Source organism: Symsagittifera roscoffensis, chromosome 1 (genome assembly GCF_963678635.1).
Source record: "Symsagittifera roscoffensis chromosome 1, txSymRosc1.1, whole genome shotgun sequence".
In the NCBI taxonomy this organism is placed as follows: domain Eukaryota; kingdom Metazoa; phylum Xenacoelomorpha; order Acoela; family Convolutidae; genus Symsagittifera; species Symsagittifera roscoffensis.
In genome coordinates, this window is record NC_087062.1 from 42,276,460 (window position 1) to 42,289,465 (window position 13,006).

The following is a 13,006-nucleotide window of genomic DNA, read 5'->3' on the forward strand; positions in this document are numbered from 1 at the left end:
ATTCGTTTAAAAAATGAAAAAAAAAAACGAAAACTATTTAAAATCAGATTTGGTAACTTCACAAAAAAGAGAAATTTCGTTTTTGTAAAAAGGTTTCAAACTAAATCCCTTGCTTTAGAAATTAAGCCAAAAAACCGTACCAGGAACAAATTGCATCTAAGAACGGTAAATGAATCGACAAAATCAGGGAAGCCGAAAAAAGGACGACGAAAATCACGAGTCTGAAAAAACAATCACCATTTTTCAAAAGGAATCATTTTGAAGAAAAAATTATTGCCTGAAAAGTTTTTCACCTAATTAGTACCTAATTGATAGTAGTTTTATTTAAACTTTTAAAGATTGAGCATGTCATCTACTGAGGGTGATATTTACCATTCCTACTTAAATTGACCATTCTGTGAACTAAGTTGTTTACAGGGGGAAAAATCGACTACCCGTTTGAAACACCCTTGCTTATCACAATGTTAAAAAAAACTGTTAAAATCAGAATTTAGCCGTAGTTGAAACAATCCATGCTTTGGGCCACTATTGGATTAGTCATGGCAGCCAGGTACTCTAGTATCATATTGTGCGACCGGAAATTTTTCATTTCTATTCTACTTAAAACACGAAATCGGAGCTAATAAATTTTCAAATAAAAGGAAATCAAAATGACTAAATTTGCTGATTTTAAACTTGAATCAGCATCAAATTCATGCTGTGGAAACTGTGCCGAGAAAACTTGAGCAGACAGATAATCCACCGGCTATTGATTTTTGCAAGAAAAACAGCAACACCAAGTGTACTAAAACAATACTAAAGAGTACTGTACCAGCACATAGTATTCCAGCCGTTTAACTTATAATTTATCACAAGCATAATCATTAACACAGAGGGAAAGCTGAGCTTCGCACCACTTGCGATGCAATACGCGAAAAAAATGGCCAAAAAAACTTAAAAAACTCAAAAAAAAACTATTTAATAGAATGTAATAATTTACTATCGGAAAATTTAACAGGCGGTAAAAAAAAAACGAAAAATGTCTGAGCAGAAACCCTCAAAGCCAAAATTGTTAAATTTCATTCCCCTCAAAACTCAAAATGCACAAAAAACATTTTTTTCGCTCATCAAACGATGCAATATGGGGCCACTAAGCTGATATAAAATATACCGAAACCTACTAAAAACCGAAAAAAAACGAGGAAAAAAATGAAGTTTTAACAAAGCGAGTTGGTAAAACTACAACCAACATAACAAAAAAATTTTGAATAGGCCGTATATTTGAAATGCTAACATGCTCAAAATATCTCTGTTGCAAGAGAAAGGCCTAGTGAATGATTGAGTCCAGGGTCCATGAGATGAGTCCTGTGCCCAAAGTCTAGTAACCGATTGCAATACCCTTGCTTATCACAAGGGTAAAGATAACCAAGAAGCTTGAACCTTTTACTCGTAATCGTCACACAGCAAATTAAACAAACGATTCTCCTTCATTTGAAAAACTTACAATGTTTCCTGTTTTTCACTAGCATCCTTGCAAGAGCCTGCTGCTGGATGTGCATCTCCAGACGCTTCCATTATCCAGCGAGACGACAATCAATTCTCGCTTGTTGAGTGATGGATGATATTGATTGTTTCTGTCAAAATGAGAATCAACAAATATCTCTGTCCACTCCAATAGTCAAAAGCATTGATTTTGTCAACGCGGCTGCTGATAATAAAACGTCAATGAGCCATATGTCGATTAATTTCAGTTGAATTTCTGCTATACAGATAAATAGCGATAATAACTCACGCAGCAAAAATGTTCATTAATTCAACTGTATACAAGGGAATGTGTGTTTTTTATTTGCACAACAAAGCGGCACCAACTGTGCAGATACAGTGTTTCAAAGTCGCATTTAATTTCCTGTGCCTTTCTGATATGTTGGCCTTTTCAAATGTTCAGTACTAACGGTCGAGCTCCCGTTCCGTAAATGAGTGTGAATAGAAAATGGTACTTTTTGATGAAACTTGAAATTCTGTTCCCATGGGCAATGAGGAGCCTCAATGAATAAAATCTCAGTCCCGCTAATTAGGATCAAATTATTTCTAATGCCTGTCCAATGAGGTCGATAATTCGTACCAGGTCGAGGAGGAAAATGTTGATAGATCTCACTAGTCGGAACAAATTGTTATACTAGGTAAATATTTACAATAAGTCAATGCGTCATACTGTATAACGGAACATGAATATAGTAAAACAAATGAATACTGCAGGAGAATTGAACTCCAGTCTCTTTGCTTTCCGAGCAAATAAAAATGGTGCAAAAAGATAATGTCTGATAAGATAATTTTTATCCCAAGACTGGGACTTTGCTGGAATTTGATGGCGTGATACGAGTTTGATGATGTAGTAATTAAGTACACTCGAGCTGAAGCATAATTAATCAGTTTATTATTTACGAAAGCGAGATATGAGAATGCTGAGATATTCACCCACCTTACTTTAACCAAATTAAATTCATAAGCTGTTATAGAAAAATAAGTCTCGTCGATTTTAAAAAAGCGACGTTAAGTTTCCTGTCTACCTGAATAGACTAATGTAATTTATAGGTTTGTAGAGCACAATTTTGTCTTAAAAGCTACGTACAAATACGAGCGTTTTTATGTTGCTCAATAACATTTTTTTCACCAACTACGCTATTTTAGTCTATTTTTGAGCATGGTAAGGCAACCGCTCTTCATATAAACGTTGTATGCAAAAAGAAATGCAAAACTGTTTTTCATTTTAGTACAGTCTAAATAATGAGAGCAGGTGGTTCATTTAAGTCTCCGCTAAAATGTAAAACCATTAGCCGAAAACAAAAATGAATCATAGAACGCACCTTTTGTCCACAAAAAACGTTTGAAAAATCCTTGATTTACTTTTTGACGCGACTTAAGATTGGAAACATAAAAGTGCGAGCAATATTTTTGGAAGTAGTTACTTTTTCTATGTCATCAGCTGTACAATAAAGAACGCTTTTTGTTTTTTCAGCCTTAGAGACTCAGATGATTCCAAAACATAATTTGATGCACAATGATTAAAACAGAGGCGCAGCAATACAAAACAAACGTAACATGATAAATCAGCCGACAATAAAACCATCCATAAAAAATATTTGAATTTTCAAGAAGCAGTTTACATTAGTTTACAAGTTATATCTACAACCTTGAGAAAATTTTAAAAAGGCAAGTTTGAGCAAACTCTATGAGGAAACAGTTTTTTCTCGCTAGTACAAAGGAAAAAAATAAACAATTGCGCTTTTTTTTTCAAACTAATCAACGTAAAAGACATCAAAAAAGACTAGTTTTTCATGGTCGTAAATATTCAGATCTCTTAGCGTATGTATGTAGACATCAACCTTAGAACCCTCAATTTTCAGAGAGTTTTTCAAAATGCTACCATCCGTCATCAAAAATTAGTTGTGGACAATCCTAGCCCGAGTAGCGATCATTTTTTAAACAAAAATGGTTTTTGTATCGATCATTTTTTCTTACAAGAATGGTTTTTGTATAACGAATTTTTGGTCTTTTCCACGGATTACGTATCAAGAGGCTAATAAAAAAAAACGGAAAAAAATTGACAAAAGATTAGTTCGAGTGTACCAAGACTTTGAATGTGAAGTTAGTATCGAACCAAAAAATTTAACAAGCGATAACAGTGCCGGCAATATTTGACCAGACAACATTGAGCATTGAGCCAAAAAAATGTTCTGCACTGGAGTTCCATGGATAATAATCGATTATTTTGACATTTTAAAGTCAGTATCTATAAGATTACAAAATGAATCGATTATTATCCATCAAAAATGACTTATAGTCCTAGTATTTTTTATATCAATATGGGGGGACTGAAACTAGGGGGTTGGGTTTGGGCGTAAACATGGGGGTGGGCGAAGGGATAAAAGTAGGGGAGCGGGGTGCGGGGAGGGGGTTTGGGCAAATGCGGATGGGGGCAAAGTGAGGGGGGGGGGGTGTTAGTTTGCGAGGCGGCCATGAGTAACCCGGAAAGGCTGCAAGTTTTGCAAATGATTTAGCAAAAAAAATGTTATAATCAATTCTAATGGATTTTAATTGGATTATAATCAATTATAATGGATTTTAAATGGATTATAATCCATTATAATGGATTTTAATGGATTCTGTTTTTACGAAAATAGTCGATTATAATGAAAAAAAAAATAATCGATTCGTGGTCTAAGTTTGCAACAATAATGGATAATAATGACAACATTTTAGACACCAATTTTCCATTATAATCGATTCTTATCTATGGAACTCCGGTGCGCGTGGCTTATAGCCCCCTCGAAATGCATGTAGGCCTAAGAAATCTATTTGGCTCATCAAATGACGCAACACGTAATTAAGGCCACTAAGCCAAAACCTTTTAAGCCAACCCAATAGAAAAAACACAAAATTCAAGTTTGAAACATCAGATATAAGAACCAAATTAAAAAACGGGCAATAACAATGGAGACATGGGCTTTTTCCTTACCTACCCACCTGTGATTTAAAAAAAAACTCAGTTCACCTTGTCTGATTGTTACAGAAATTAGCACGAAAACCAATTAGGTCATGCAAGTACGAGACAAATATTTTTGTTTCTCATAGTTAACCTTGAAATCACCCTCGTTGCAACATAAAATTTATGGTTGTGAGATGGGTAAAATGAAAAAGAGCCCAGGCTTGCTCAAATTACGGCATGTGCTTGACAAAAAATACAATTTGGAGATGATCACCAATTGCACCAAAATCACCCTGTGAGAAAGTTTTTTTTGGGGGGGGGGGGGGGAAGTCATAAGCTCGGGTGCAATACCCTTGCTCATTGCAAGGGTAAACACGCTACCTCAGAACAAAACAGCAAAAATTGTTCGGTAAAAAGGAAAAATAAACAGATAGAACGAGAACTTACCCTGCAGCTGTCACGTTGAATATAAACCCAACCCTGTAATATTAGGAGCAAGGTTAAAATGTCAAACGCAAAAATTACAGTATGTAGATCTCTCGCTTAGTTTCTAATCGGCAATAGGTTACATGGAAAAAGTCACGACGATCCAATTGACTTCGAAATTGATTTAAAACAAACACTGATTAAAAACAAACACTCGAAAGTCACCCGTTAGCTACAAATTGCTAATGAGTTTCTGTTAAGATATTGTCGAAATGATCGAAACCAACTAGCTTGTTCTATACAGCTATTTAATCCAGAATTGTGCGTCTAAATTAAAAGTAGACTATATGAAACCTCTGGGCATTCTTTTTAACGGCATAATTGAAAATCAACATAGCTAAATTTCGGACAAACCCTCCTCATGCTTTTTACATCACATTTTAGCCATACCCAGGCGAGCGAGGGGTTGCTATCAAAAAGTTTGTCCAAATAAAATGAGCGCCAATATTTTGAAGCTCATTGCATGCGGTTTAAGCGTTTCGGATGAAAATTCGACATTTTCCATTTCAGACAAAAACTATCTTACTTAATTGAAATTTATTTAGTTTAAGAAGAGAAAAAAATAATCAAACAAATTTTATTTGGCCAACCGAACTGGCCCTTGGCGTATCATCAAACTTGTCTTCCACAACCTAGTTGTCAGAACCATGCACGATTAGAATTTCATGCTTCGAGAAGAGTGAAAGTTAGCTCTGCAAATCCTACATTTTGTAATACTGTACTTGAGCGTAGAAACAGTACTTTTTTAAAAATAAAAAAAACTCCTTAAAAAATTTTTGGGCAATTAATTAATAATGGATAGTTTTTAGGACGAAAAGGTCATTAACTTGCTTAGTTTGAACTAGAATGCGCCATTCGAGAAAAACAACCACCAGCAAAAAATAAGTTTTTAGTATCATTTACCGAGTGGTCACTAAGCCGACAAAACTTGGGTGAACACCAACTGCGCGACATTTGAATTTGAATACAGAGGCGGAGCGGTTCTTTAACACTTAACTATTTACTAGCACTAGCCTTGAAAAAAAGTAGCTACATATGCTAAGAAATTGCCAATGCTATGCAGCAAAAATGGCACCAGATATAGATAGAGCCAAAACTGAAGGCGTCCGCACTAACTTTACATAAAATCAATTGGAAAGCATGGAGCCAAATTATGAATAACTTATGCATAAGGCAAAGCCAGATAAATTGAGTAGGAAAATAAATTTCTGAACAAAACTTTTACACAGAGGCGAGCGGAGCTTCGCACCACTTGCAATGCAACACAAACATAAAAAAAACATGTCGAAAAAAATTTTAGATGTTGAAAAAACTAAGTGAACCAAAATTTTCGTATGTCTCGATAAAAAACAACTAGTGGCTCAGCTAAGGCTGGAGGTACGTGATTGATAATGAATGACTTTACTATACTGATATGGCACGAAAATGTGATTTCAAAAACTGGACTTTGCCTAAAACCTTAGCTGTTTCTCAACTAAATAAAATAAGTGAGAAGAGTAAGAAATTTTGAGATAATCAATTTTCCCAAAGAAATAACCTTTCTCTCACAAAAAACTAAGAAGTCCTCGCTTTTGAATGACTAACTATTGCAACCCGATCGTGCAATGGAATTTTTCATCTCAGATTTGAGAAAATTTTTAGAAAACTCAAAAAAAAATTCTAAAAAATGATCAAAAGTCCTGGAAACAACTGTCAAAAGACTTCCAAAATCCAGAAAATTTTTCTGCAAAAAGTAGGTTACGGCCGCTTAAGCAGTGAATATTCGCAAAGTCTAATTTCTCGATTGAAAAACTGAGAATTGGCCTTGTAGTTTTCGCGTAAAATCAATAATTTTCCAAAAAAAACTGTCAATGTTTCAAAACTTTGACTTGTTTGAAAGCCATAGATTTTTTCTTAAACTGGGCATAGCCAATTATAAAGGTAGACTTTCAACAACCTGTTCATTCGATGAGCGTTTAATATCAGATTTGGCACGATAGTTAGCGCGAAAAAAAAACCAAAAAACAGTCAACAAATCAAAACTTTGACATTTCCGAGAATCATAGCTTTTTGTGTAGAAAAAATTGGTAGAGTCGTTAGGCAGAGGGGATGCAGGCTACCTGTAGTTTCAACTGAATCCAAAATTTCAAATTTTGGAGGGTAGTTTTCGAGAAAAATCAATAACTTTAAAAAAAAACGGTCACAAAATGAAAATTTTTAGTTTTCCAAGGCCAAAACTTTAGGAGTCAAAAAAATTTGGGAGTAGTCGCACAAAAATGAGCTTGAAACAACCCATTTTGAGAATCGAACCTAATATCTCAGGTATGACGGGGCATTTTTCGAGAATATTCAAAAAGTATTAAAAAACGGTCACAAAATCAAAAATCTGATTTTCAGAGGGCGACAAATTCTTGCGTGAAATTTTTTAATAGTTTCCACTTATGCAGAGGAGCTTTATACTATTCGTTATTTTATTGAACCCACAATATCAGATTTGGGTGTTTAGTTTTCCAGAGACTTTAAACTTTAAATGTAGAAAAAATTGGGCGTACCCACTTCTGCAGGGGAGCTTTTCAAAACAGTTCAATTCACTGAAACCAAAAATTTATATTTGAGAGGAGTAGTTTTCGAGGAAATGAAAAAAAAAAAATTTAAAAAAGGTTCAAATATTCCCCCACACTTTTCGAAGGCTGTAGACAGAGGGCTCAAGTAAAAAAGACTCTAAGGGAGTACACAGGCAGAAAGATGAGTAAGAGGTCTTTCACTTGAAACCCATTTTTGAAAATCAGGAAAAGTTTCTGAGAAAAACTAAAATTTTTGCGAAAAGTGAAAGTTTCCCAAACAAATAAAAATGAAATTTCAACAAACCGATTGGTAAACATACAACCATTGGTGAACACACAAATGGGTAAACATACGATTGGTATTTGTACAAATTAGGTTAATAAGCCGATGAAAAATCAGGCGAAATAATTTGGGCCGAGGAATTTTTTTTAGCAGAACAAAAAACAAAGGAAATACGAAATCAAGGTAAGTAAAATTACAAACTATAGGCGTAAATCAAACACTGAAAACAGCAGTAAAACATGCGCGCAGAAAAAAAAATAACTTCAAGATGTGACAACAAAGCCGACAAAAGATAAGCAGACAAATAATTGGCCGACAATTTCTTTGAAACAGAATATTTTTCATTTGAAAAAAAAACCGGTCCTGGTCAGATTCGAACCCAGGACATGTGCCGTCCCAAAAATATTCGTTACCCCCAGGCTAAGTTGACCGGGAACGTTAAGATATTTGAATACGTTATGAAACAAGGTAGAGATGATTCCAGACGAGTCCTGTGGACAAAGTTGTTTGCGGGAAAAAAGTCTAACCCTATTGCAAAACCTTTGCTATCGCAAGGGTAATTATTGTACTGTTGCTTGAAACAAATAGCTTTTTACGGTTCATTTGAGGAATAAAAAATCATGAACTGTATAAACTCACTACCTAACGAATATCAAGCTCATGCCGCCAAATGCCACTAAATTTGGTGGCATGGGTTGCCCAATATTGGTGTCCTAAAAGTGGCACCAATATTTGCTACTTTTATTAGGAAAAAAAAGAATTATTACAGTCGTACTATTACACTATAAAAAAAATTTTGAAAAAATTGACCTAATCTAAAAAAAACTGGATCAATATGTAAAATTTTTATTTCACTGGAAAACTGAAAACTAAATTCCAATTTCAAAACTAGAAATTTATCACGTTTTTTTTGTGAGTTTTACGCTTTCGCTCTGTTCGCTAGTGGACTTTGCCTTCCTTTTAACAAAAAAATGAACTGAACTTCAAACGTCAACCCGCAAAAAAAGTGAACTTGAGCTTGAAAAACTTAACTGCACCATTACAAATTTCACAAAGTTTTTAAAGTTGATGAAATGCGTATTTTCAAAAATTGGACGTTGCTCCATAATTACTTTCGGACGATGGTCTCTACTGATGTAAATGCAAAAAAGAAAACAACTTCATTAAAGACCTAATTTGTTTCTTACAAAAAATTCAGCGCTTCTGCAGGAAGGAAAAAAGGAGTAGCCGCTTCTGCGCTAAAAGTTCGCGCAACCGCTTCTTTCGATTGAATTGTTCATCTCATGAAATTTCTATAAAACGGTCAAAATTCAAAACTTGATTTCTGAAATTAGTTTTTTTTCTGCTAACAGCAGTTCAAGGACGGTAAAGTTGAAAAGATTCCCAAAATTGGGTTTCTCGATTGAACAACTAACCTGAGAAATAGCACGGTTATTTTCGAAAGAGTAAGAAAAACTTCCAAAAACAGTCCAATTTTCAAAACTTTCACATTCTTGAAGGCCATAAACCATCTAAAAGAAACTGAGAGAAAAAAACATAAAGGCGAGCTTCCAACAACCTGCCTTCCTTTTAACAAAAAAATGAACTGAACTTCAAACGTCAACCCGCAAAAAAAGTGAACTTGAGCTTGAAAAACTTAACTGCACCATTACAAATTTCACAAAGTTTTTAAAGTTGATGAAATGCGTATTTTCAAAAATTGGACGTTGCTCCATAATTACTTTCGGACGATGGTCTCTACTGATGTAAATGCAAAAAAGAAAACAACTTCATTAAAGACCTAATTTGTTTCTTACAAAAAATTCAGCGCTTCTGCAGGAAGGAAAAAAGGAGTAGCCGCTTCTGCGCTAAAAGTTCGCGCAACCGCTTCTTTCGATTGAATTGTTCATCTCATGAAATTTCTATAAAACGGTCAAAATTCAAAACTTGATTTCTGAAATTAGTTTTTTTTCTGCTAACAGCAGTTCAAGGACGGTAAAGTTGAAAAGATTCCCAAAATTGGGTTTCTCGATTGAACAACTAACCTGAGAAATAGCACGGTTATTTTCGAAAGAGTAAGAAAAACTTCCAAAAACAGTCCAATTTTCAAAACTTTCACATTCTTGAAGGCCATAAACCATCTAAAAGAAACTGAGAGAAAAAAACATAAAGGCGAGCTTCCAACAACCTGTTGGCTCGATTATACTTCTGATATCAGGTTTAGCGGGATAGTTATCGAGAAAAGTCCAAAAAACGGTCAAAGAATGAAAAGTTAAAATTTCCGAGAATCATAGCTTTTCTTTTTTTTAAAAAAAACATGACAAAAGCCGCTTCTTCAGGAGAGACTCACCCAATATGTTATCTCGATTGAACCAAAAACCTAGGTTTGGCAGGGCAAAGCCAAAAAACGGCCAAAAAATCAAAAATTCGACTTTTTTGAACACATTATTTTGCATCAAAAAAGTTTGGGCGTAATCTTGTATGCAAAGACGCTTCCCACAACCCTGTTTTGGATTGAACCCAAAATCTAAGATATGATAATGTATTTTGTGGTTAAAATTATAAAGTTTGGAAAAAAAAATCTCAAAAACATTTGACATTTCCGAGCACGATAACTTTTTGTGCAAAAAAATTGTGATTGCCCACTAATGCAGGGGTGATTCTCACTGCCCTTTATCTCAATTGAACCCAAAAATCTTAGTTTTGAGAGGTTGGTTTTCGAGAAAAATTGAAAAAGATTAAAAAAAAACGGTCAAAAATTACTATTCCGAAGGCCATAGTTTCTTGCGTAAAATTAATCGGGCAGAAGTGCTTATGAAGGCCAGTTTTCAAATCCAATCTATTCGTTGAAAGCAAAATCTCCAATTCTGTAGATTGCAAACCAGGCCAACAATCATTGAGCAGACACAAGTTAAGCCGAAAAAAACTTACTAGTTAAAAAAAAACTTTATAAATTTCAAGTAACCCTGTAGTAACTAGTTCCCAGCCAGTAGTTAAATTTAAAATTTAAATTTTCAATTTGAATTTGAAGAGCATGTCAGGTGAAGAGCAGGTTAACTGATTCAATTGATTTTGTTAAACTAGTTGTTAACCAGAAAAAAGTCTACATTCCGATTTAATATTGCTTGCTAATCGCAAGCGTAAAAATAACAGTGAAAAGTTTAGAAAATGGGTAGAAGGATTTTTGAGGGAAAATTTTTTCAAAAAAAGTACATTAAGTATTAAAATATTCGAAAGCGTCAAAAATAAAACAAAACACCCATACAATTTCATAATACCCGTTTTTACCAAACAGGAAATCTAGGCTAACAAGACATCTGAAATTCAAATTAGCTACTGAACAAATCTTACGAAGCGCAAACCAGGCCAACAATCATTGAGCAGACACCAGTAAAGCCGAAAAAAACTTACTAGTTAAAAAAAACTTTATAAATTTCAAATTTCAATTAACCTTGTAGTAACTAGTTCCCAGCCAGTAGTTAAATTTAAAATTTAAATTTTCAATTTGAATTTGAAGAGCATGTCAGGTGAAGAGCAGGTTAAGGGATTCAATTGATTTTGTTAAACTAGTTGTTAACCCGAAAAAAGTCTAAATTCCGATTTGATATTGCTTGCTAATCGCAAGCGTAAAAATAACAGTGAAACGTTTAGTAAAAATCTGAGTCCGTAAATTGATGAAGCAATCGGACGACTGTCAATTGCAGTTATAGTGGTATACCTAGAAATATCCATACTTTGGAAATAGAGAAAAAAACGACAAACAAGCAGACAAACAAAAGTCCGGCATTTCAATTTTTTCCGAAAAAAATTAATTTCATACAAACCGTGTTCGAACAAACCGTGTTCGAACTCCAGAATTAAGGGTGCAAAACAGCCGTGAGAAATGGAAAATGGTTAACGAACAAGGAAACATTTTTTAAAAAACAGTTTTCAATAGTACTCCAAGTACCACACCAATACTTTCATATTTCAAAAACGCTACTATGAAAAAATTAACCACGCTGAACTGTCAATTTAACCACGTCTAAAAATGTATAATAAACAAGGATAGCCGGTTACTGTGCCAGTGGCACAGAATGTTCCGAACAATTTATCAAAAAATACAAAAAAAAACAATTTTTAAAGTTAGGGTAGTTTTTTTTTCAAAAAGGCGCCAAAAGTACTAAAAAAAACAACGTCACTAGAGTTCAACTCAGTTTTTACGTTTTAAATTCAGCTTTTTGTAAGCTTTCGAGCCATTAAAATAATCTATTGTAAGCCTGCTCACTCGCTTTATTCGCTCGAATTAAGACGAAAACTAAAAATTTCCAAAACTGGTCAAAACTAGCTGAAACTTCATATGCAAAAAAAAAGTAAATAATAAAAAAAAGCAAAATTTTTTAAAAAAATTGCGCTTTCGTTATTGGGGAATTTAAATTGCATTTTATTTACGTAATAGGCTTCAGTTATTTTTAAAACGCCATAAGTCGAACCGCCGTCATATAAAAGTGAACGCGAAATGATTCTAAAACTCGCTGAAGAAAAGCAGAGAGAACACACGACCTAGATAGGTGAAAACTCGCGGTCGTTTTCTAACACTGATAAGTCCGCCAAAAATACTGAATTTGAACCTTCGAACCTTAGAAAACGATTGTTATATTTTCGATTGCTACGATTGATATATTTTCAATTTGCCCTCGCGTATTTATGGTAGGCACTTATTAAACAGCACTAATTTGAAAAAACTTTTTGACAATTTTTTAAAACTATGGCTGGAACTCTCTGTGCTACTTCCTCAGTAAACGGCTATTCTTTCTTATCAAAATTACTCTTGTTCAGGAGTATATTTTATGCAAAAGAATAAGTAAATTGGCTTGTTTTTCCTAAAACAATTTTCTCTTGATAATTTGATGCCGATAGCCGATGAAGGCAGAAAAAAATCCAACAACGCATAAGGATTTCATGACTCATGGGCGAAAATTTGAGCGCAAAAAACTCGAAACATACCATCAGATAGGACAATAACGCAGGCGAAATAAACGCCTTACCCATTAGCAGATGTAAGTTTTTGATGGAGTTTAATTCTTCGAATATTTTTTCATTTTTTGGTAAATTTTAAATTGCTGTTTAGTAAAAACGTAATATAATCAATTCTCCAAGCATCTAGTTAGCATAGAGAAGCTTATTTTGTCACTTCGATCCTCAAAACTGCTGCACCTGTATCTTGAACAATTCGGAATAGAAAAGGTTTAATTTTCATTTAGACCTAAA